This window comes from Lathyrus oleraceus, chromosome 4 (assembly GCF_024323335.1).
Source record: "Lathyrus oleraceus cultivar Zhongwan6 chromosome 4, CAAS_Psat_ZW6_1.0, whole genome shotgun sequence".
Classification (NCBI taxonomy): domain Eukaryota; kingdom Viridiplantae; phylum Streptophyta; class Magnoliopsida; order Fabales; family Fabaceae; genus Lathyrus; species Lathyrus oleraceus.
In genome coordinates this window covers 143,236,010-143,244,656 of record NC_066582.1, presented here as the reverse complement: position 1 = coordinate 143,244,656, position 8,647 = coordinate 143,236,010, and the positions used below count along the sequence as shown (strand labels likewise).

The 8,647-nt window shown below is 35.7% G+C and overlaps 1 long non-coding RNA gene across 1 annotated transcript; it reads right to left on the bottom strand.

The window, feature by feature from the left end:
* Positions 1-6,466: 6,466 nt before the first annotated feature.
* On the bottom strand, positions 6,467-8,108 carry LOC127074146 (uncharacterized). Its single transcript, XR_007785932.1, has 2 exons — positions 7,547-8,108; positions 6,467-6,860 (listed from the first exon to the last, which is right to left on the bottom strand). It is a non-coding gene; the product is annotated as an uncharacterized LOC127074146 (long non-coding RNA).
* Positions 8,109-8,647: the final 539 nt, after the last annotated feature.

The following is an 8,647-nucleotide window of genomic DNA, read 5'->3' as shown; positions in this document are numbered from 1 at the left end:
TAATTTCACCGGTAATTTTCTACGGACATAGAGATTAGGGTTGAATGATTAAAGGTTTTCTCACCAAGGCCTTGGGATAAAATACCCTTGAGAACTGACAGTAATTAATTGATATTTGTTGATGCAATAATGACTCAGAGTTGCTACAAGGACAAATCACACACCTTCCCTGGCATGTTCCTTTACCTTGAAACCCTTTTTACAACATTATTTATTTTATTTGCAATTATTTTCATAAATTTGAATCTAAAACCCCCCAAAACAAGTTTTTGTTTAATCGAAAAACAATTCGAACTCAATATTTGCGAGCAGTCCTTGAGATCGACATTCGGGGAACTTTTCCCATTGTTACTATACTGGCAAAATAGTACATTTTCTATTTTTCCAATCAAGTTTTTGGCGCCGTTGCCGGTGACTGCCAAAATATAGAGTTTAAATTTAGTTTAATTGAAATCTTGTTGCTCTACAACTAAAATTTTATTTCTGTCATTTAATTTATTTCGAATTTTATCAACTAATTTGTCTCTGATATTTTATGTGAGGTAAGACCTTAGCTGAATTTCCTTTTAATGCATAAATCGAAAGAACTTTACATGCAAGACTCAAATAAGCTAGATTAGCAAAGCTGGAGTCAGACAAAGAACAACCAATCGTTCATTCAGAGCCAGATTCAGAGTCGGAAAAAGAGCTAGAAAGAGAGGCCTAAATGATAGGTGAGAATCCACCACCACCGGAAAGACTGTTAGGTGACTATGGGATGAAAAATGCATCGGGCGATATGCTAACTATTGTAAACCAACCGGTGAATGTGCCAAACTTTCAGCTGCATCCCAGCACTATTAATCAACTTGAGAGGAAAACTTTTTTCGGGAAAGATCAACGAAGATGCCAACAAGAATTTACAAAGGTTTCTAACTATGAGAACCATTCTCAAAATAGAGGGGCACACAAAAGATGCAAAGAAGCTACGAATGTTCCCGTTCACCCTATCTAAAGATGCAGAAGAATGGTTTTACTCATTACCTATTGGGAGTACTACCACCTGGGAACAAATGGAAACCACTTTTCTGAATGAGTATTTTCCAGCTTAAGTTTTCCTCTGGAAAAGATACGACATCATGAACTTCAAACAAAAAGAAGGCGAACCACTTGATGATTCATACAAACGATTCAAGAGGATACTTGTTGCTTGTCCTACACTCAACTTAGATCAGACGGAGCAAATGTAGATGTTTGTAAATGGTCTTCGCCTGAAAAATAAACAACTGATTGATACAGCAGCCGGTGGCTCATCAAACTTTTCAACAACCACGGGTATTAAAAAGATCATTGAAGCAATAGCTGCAAATGAGCACTTGGAGTTATATGATAAGTGCTCAAGCAAATCTGGAGAAACTATTGATCTGAAGCTTGAAACCATTAAAATAAGAATCAAAGACACAATTGCTACAAAAGTGGAGAAGAAACTAAAGGCTATGAATATTGATACCCAGCAGGTAGCTCAATTCAGCCAGCCTAGAATGTAAATTGTGAAATTTGTGCATGACCTCATTTGACTGTATACTGTGTTGCAACTGTGCAACAAATTAAAGAGATAAAATTTCTGAAGCAGAACAACGCTTACTCTAACACTTATAATACAGGGTGGAAGAATCATCCAAAATTTTCCTGGAAAGATCAACAAGGGAATGTTCCAAATCAGGGTCCCATTCAATATTAGAACCAACCACAGCAGTACCAATAACAACAACCGTACCCACAATAACATCAGCAATATCAACAACAAGCACCCAAAAAGGCCGAATGGGAACTTGCCATTGAAAAGATGGTTGCTCAAAATTTCCAGTTCCAGGAGGTAACAAGAAATAATCACAGGAACATGACCACTTCTATCAAAAATCTTGAAGTTCAGATGGGTCAGATAGTACAACAAATAGCAGGTTCTTGAATACAAGGATCCTTACCAAGTGAAACAGTACAAAATCCAAGAAATCATGAGAATGTTAATGTTGTCATGACAAGAAGTAAGAAAGCTGCTAAAGATGAAAAAGTTATACCATATGGATAGCCAACTCAAGAGAAAAATAAAAAGGAGACTAAGCCTATGATTAAGTTACCATATCCTCTGAGAGGAACAAAGAAGGAACCTAGAGAGACAGACTTTGAAAAATTCATGATAAGGTTCAAAAAGATAGAGAGTCGTATGCCTTTTTTTGAAGCACTTGAGCGAATGCCCATGTACACAAAATCCATGGAAGAGGTAATCGTCGAAAAGAGACCAACGAGAGAGGGATCGGTAGCCTGGAAGGAAAAGTGTAGTGCAATATCTCTAGGTAAGAGAATCCCAATCAAGCCGAAAGATCCTGGAGCGGTCACAGTCCCATGCACTATAAAAGAAAGAACTTTCAAAAAGGTACTAATTGATTTTGGAGCTAGTGTGAGTCTGATGCCATTATCAATCTACCACAAGCTGGGTATTGAAAATGTCAGTGACACAAGGACAAATCTAAAGTTTACAGATCACCCAATAAAGAATGCATATGGGATAGCAGAAGACATGCTGGTGACAATAGAGGAATTAAGTTTTCCTGTTGATTTTGTGATCATAGACATACCTGAAGATGAAGAGACACCTATCATTCTTGGTTGACCATTCATGTGGACAAGTCGATGCAATATCGACATGGACCAGGGCATATTAACATTAAACGTTTATGATGATGAAATAACCTTGAATGTTATTGAAAACAGAAAGCTAGAGGTAGAAAAAGAAAATGACTATCAAGTAGGCATGATTAGGACAGATGTGAAAAGGCAAAGTAACATACCAATATCAGAAAAAGATGCAAAAAGGCCTTCTTAACTACTACCACCTCCATTAGCAACTCCGAATGAAAAAAATCCTGGTATTAGTCCAGAAGAAAAAATAAAGAAGGAGAGGCCTTATCCTCAAGGACGAGGAATTGGCCTGGTGAAGAATGTTCATCTACACGGATAGTGTGATGAACCGTCGAGCCATGTGACGATAAACGACGCGCTTCGTGGGAGGCAACCCACGCTTTTACTTATTGATGATTTTTCATTTTTGTTATTTGTTTTATGTCTTAGTCATATGATATACATTCTCTCGACATGGGGAGACGGAAAGAGTGGATCAGATTCGGTAAGGAGCCATGCTGGAGGATATGTAATCCATAATGCAACAACTGATGTTGCATTTTCCTCCACCTCCTCAATAAGGGCAATGTAAGTCATTTCTCTTTCTCTCTTTCTTGTTCCAAAACATCGAGGCCAATGTTTAGTTCAGGTTTATGGGAGGGTTACTAGTTTCTTTTTATTATTGTTTTTGTTACTATTTTGATTGTTTACTCTGATTAAGTGTTTTCAAGTAATACACAGATGATGGATTTCAGTGTTTAAATAAGTAACGAAAGTTAGTAAAAATAGATGATTGGTTACAACCAAGGAATTACCCCCGAAAATATTGATACTGTTGAAGATGATCAGACACAACTTTCTTGAGCTCGACCAACAAAGGAACCCTATACATCCCAACTTAAGAGGGAAACCGCATCACACTAGAGGTATTACGAATTTTGTTAGCTTTACTGAACATGGTGAGAAGAAAAAGGCCAAACACAAAGATTCATTATGAAAGATAATTCAGGTATGTCTCTATCACTCATAGTTTGCGTAAGTTCTCTCTGAATTTCACTACACTAGTACGCACACTAAGGCAAGTTTTGTTCTATTAACCTTGAGTCTTTCAAGCCAACCTTATTAATTATTAACCTTTGTTCACCCAATTTGAGCATGCATCCCTTTGTTTGTATATATCACCATATTAATATAACCCGCAATTCAAACATTTCTTTACCCTGTTCAGAGAAAGTGTTATGTTCTTTAGGTTGTGTTTAATTCTAAGTTTGGGATAGCCCCATAAGACACTGAAAGTAAGGTGAGTGCGGAGAAAATAAGAAAAACGACCATCGAAAAAAAAGAAACAAAAGAAAGAGAAAATCTGATAGAACAAAGAAAAACACTCACCAAATGAAAAACACTCAGTTGGGTACAAAACCAGAAACAAAAAGAACTAAGTAACTTAGCTGAAAAGAAAAGAAATGTTAATGGTATGTTAGAACAAACATAGTGAAAAGAATAATGACATTGACTCTGAATCCCAAAACCATTTCTATCCCTTTCATATCCCATCTTAACCCAAACCCTGTTATAACCTGAAAGACCTTTAAAGTGTGTGTATTGTGCAGGTGATATGAAAGGAGAATTCATTCAAGCTTACGAGTCGGTATTGTATACTATGAAATTGTGAGTGCAAACATTATAGCCCCGAAAGTCGAGGTGAGTGTGTGAAACAAGATGACAAGTGAAGTAGTAATCCTATGTGGAAGTGTGGCAGAACAAATAATTACGGAAAGCAAAGGACCCTAAAAGAAGAAGAATCAACAAGTTGTGAAAGATCTCAACAGTATTGTGGGAAAAGTTGAATATTCAACTATTTTTGGGGGTGACATGAGGAAAAAAAATTGTCTTGAAAATTGCTTAAGGACAAGCAATGAGGTAAGTTTGGGTTGTGATCAATCACCATTTATGCTATGTATTTTGTCACTTATTCGGTGAAAATTCAGATAACTTGTATCACTTTATCTTAACTTATGTTATGTTGAGTCTATTTCTTTCACCAATAGTTAATTTTATTGTTTCATCATTCTTAGTCTCATTTATATTTTTGTTGCATTTTACGTTTTGGGTATGTGTCTTTTCTGTGTTTCAGGTTCAAGCATGATCTAATGTAGAAACCAAGGAGAAGCGAACAAAATCGTAAAGAGGTTTACATGATCCATTAGGCCTGCTACAACCACCCGTAGCACATGATACGGGCCGTAGCAGGAAGCCATGAATACACAGAAGAAAACAATCCAAACAAGGACCTACTACAGCCACCAGTAGCATCTGCTACGGGCCGTAGCACGAGGCCCTGTTTGCACAGAAGAAACCAATTCAAACAGAGACCTACTACGGTCACCCATAGCACCGGCTATGGGCCGTAGTAGGGATGGCACAGAAGTAAGTTATCCACCAAAACAGTGACCTGCTACGACACCTCATAGCACAGGCTACGGGTTATAGCAGACATGTGTTAAAAAAGTCCAATTTTGACTTTTCTGTATCATTCGTAAGTGAGGGGAAGTTTGGTCAATTATAAGGCGGATGTGATGGACTTTTGTGGATCTGTTTGAAGAAAGAAAAGACTTTTCTATAAGAGGGAAAATTTTCATACAAGGAGGGACGCCTTGGAAAAGATCAAGAATTCATAAGATTCAGAATTAGAGAAATCAAGGTTTTGGGAGAAATGAGATCTTTCATGAGCAGAAGCAATTAAAGATCAAAGTTCATCTGAATACTTGTAATGTCTCTGTTTTATATTTTGATTTGCTTGAATATTATGAGTAATTAAATCCCCCAATACTAGGGGGTGTCCCTGATTTGAATTTGTAATGACTTTGAGTTTACGTTTGCAATGACAATATTGTTTTTCAGAATTACGTTAATCTTTTGACATGCTTAATGCTTTCTCTTTCGAAACAATTGAGATTGTTGTATGATTATCAATTAGGTTGGACCGCCGTTGATAATGCTTTCATAAGTTTATTCTGCAATATATATTACCTAGGACTAGGGATACCCTGTAGTAACCAAATTGTTCTCGATATATTAAGGCTTAATTTCACCGGTAATTTTCTATGGACATAGAGATTTGGGTTGAATGATTAAAGGTTTTCTCACCAAGGCTTTGGGAGAAAATACCATTGAGAACTTGTAGTAATTAATTGATATTCGTTGATGCAATAGTGACTCAAAGTTGTTACAGGGACAAATCACACACCTTCCCTGACATGTTCCTTTATCTTGAATACCCTTTTTACAGCATTATTTATTTTATTTGCAGTTATTTTTATAAATTTTAATCTAAAACTCCCAACACAAGTTTTTGTTTAATTGAACAACAATTCGAATTCAATATTTGCGAGTAGTCTGTGAAATCGACATTCGGAGAACTTTCCCCATTATTACTATACAGGCAATTTTTTCGATCATTTACATTACAAGTCCTTACATTTACATCAAGCAATGCAAAACCCTAGTTTATAATCTACAGTTGATTTTGGTCAGTTGTTGACTTTTTGGTCAACAAGTTGACCAAAGTCAACCATCTTCCGGAAGTTATCTTCATGCCCATGCCCATTTATCTATGTCTTGATATCCTTAACCATCCTCTATGCCATTTTGTCCAATTCATTTCATTTTTAACAAGCCAATCCATGTCATTTTTGCTACTAACCTTTTAATCCAAATGAGCATAAACTTGTGTTTGTTCCACATTTCAATTTACAATCCATAACATATTCCATAACCATTAATTCAACCATTAAAATTCAACCATTCATTAACATTAAATTCAAAACATTTCCATAACAATTTCAAATTCCATCAAACATTCATTACATTCAAATCCTCATATTTTCCATATGCAAAATAAAACCATTCAATAATGCATTCAACACAATTCAATAGCTTTCCATACAAGTTCAATACAATATTCCATTCATTACAATCTTATGACCAAACCAAATCAACAACAATCTAATTCCCAATTTATTTCTAAACAATGCCCAAGTCAGCCCTTTTATTCCAAGCAATTAATTCAGCAAGATACCTTCAACCAGACCAAATTGAGCAGAACCCTTCATGCTAAATACACTAGTGAGAACCTTGCGTCATAACATTGCCAATCAGTAGAGCATACATCCTGCAAATTTTCTCATGACAGAAAATACATCCTGCAAAAATTCTCATGGAAGAAAATATAACCTGCATAATTCCATAACACAATTCCAAGTGTAGACCTATTGATTCACAACAGCTCAATCATAACATTTCAAGCAGCTCACAATAGCAACGCATAACAAAGAACTAATTAATTGAAGCTGCAGAATTTTTTCAATAGAACCAAAACCGGACAAAAGTTGGACCCTTCAAAATCCCTTAAACAAGATCACCAATAGAGTCCACTGCAACTAACACAACTTGGCACATGGAATAAAAAGCGTTCAATTGAAATTACTAACTAACAATTATCATCAACATACCTAAGCCTAATATCTAACAGAGTTTTAACAGTTAACTGATCAAAACCTCTGAGATTTAACAGAGGTTTACTCTGTTAAATTGAGTTTGTATATAAGAGTACCTCCCTGCAATTTTTGAGTTTACTGATTCATTCTACAAATTTTTGAGATTTGTGCTCCTCAAACTCTCTCATTCTCTCCTCAAACTCTCACATTCATTCCTCAAGCTCTCATTTTATTTCACTCTTCTCTATCCTCTCACTCGATTAAACTCACATCATTGCAAAAACTCAAAAACACGGTTCTCTCTCTCTCACGAATAAACGGAAGTGCTGAAAAGAAGAATTGAAGAAGAAGCAGAGAGAGCAATGAAGAAGCGACCAAGAAAAGGAACATACATATTGTTCGCCGAAAAGTCATAGTGTCGGAGCTCCGATTCTATGTACATAGATAACTCGATTCTACAATTTCAATCAGGTGAGTATTCTTCTTCTTCTTACTTCTTTAATCAACGTGGATTTCTTGAACCAATCCGCATTGCTTCTCAATTCTGCATGCACATACAAATTGGTTGGAAATTTTGATTTTGGTGGATTCGTCAATTACGAGCTTGGATTTGCATTGGGAGTCCTTCCTGGCTTCCGTTTGAGCATTTTGAAATGAGGATGAAGATGATGATGGATGCAAATATGATTATGGTGTGGCTCTTTTCGGTTTTGTTCTGGTGTTTCAAAAATATCGATGAAACTTTGAACGTTTGAAGAGAAAGGAGTCAGGTACTTGGAATCAAAACGAGGGGACAAAAATTCACACACTACGGCCGAGCTTTTGTGCTGGATTCGGATTGTTCATACGCGTTTTGGGATTTTTTGCTGGATCGATAATACACCTCTACATTGGATCTAGATCTAGATTATTGTTGTGCAGTTTGGTCCTGAAGCCCAAACTTTCTCTTCACACACCCTGACTTTCATTTTCAGCACCCCTGGCCCTTTCTTAATTATTCCATTTTATCTTCTTTTTAGGAAGTTAATTAGGGATTTTTTTATAGGATTATAGATTAATTAGGGTTCTAATTAGGTTAATTATAATAGAGTAATTAGGTTTTGAATTTTAATTAGGTTAATTAGGTGATTTAGAACTTAATTAGATTTTAGAACTCAATAAGCGCTTTTTGGAACTGAATTAGGTTTTGGAATTTAATTAGGTTAATTAGGTGATTTAGAACTTGATTATATTTTAGAATATAATTTGATTAATGATAATTAGATTGTTAGCTTAGAAATATTAGATTTTTAATTGATGACATAATTAGGTTATTTAGCTTCCTAATTGTGCCACTAACCTTAGTGCTTAGGGTTTTTAATCTTGAAATGCATGTTCCCCTAGCTTAGGACCTGTAAAATCATCAAATTAACTGATTAATCTTTAGTTACGTTGTGTACTTGATTCTGATCATTTCCCTTGATTAGTGTTGATCAAATTTCACTTTGATCAAC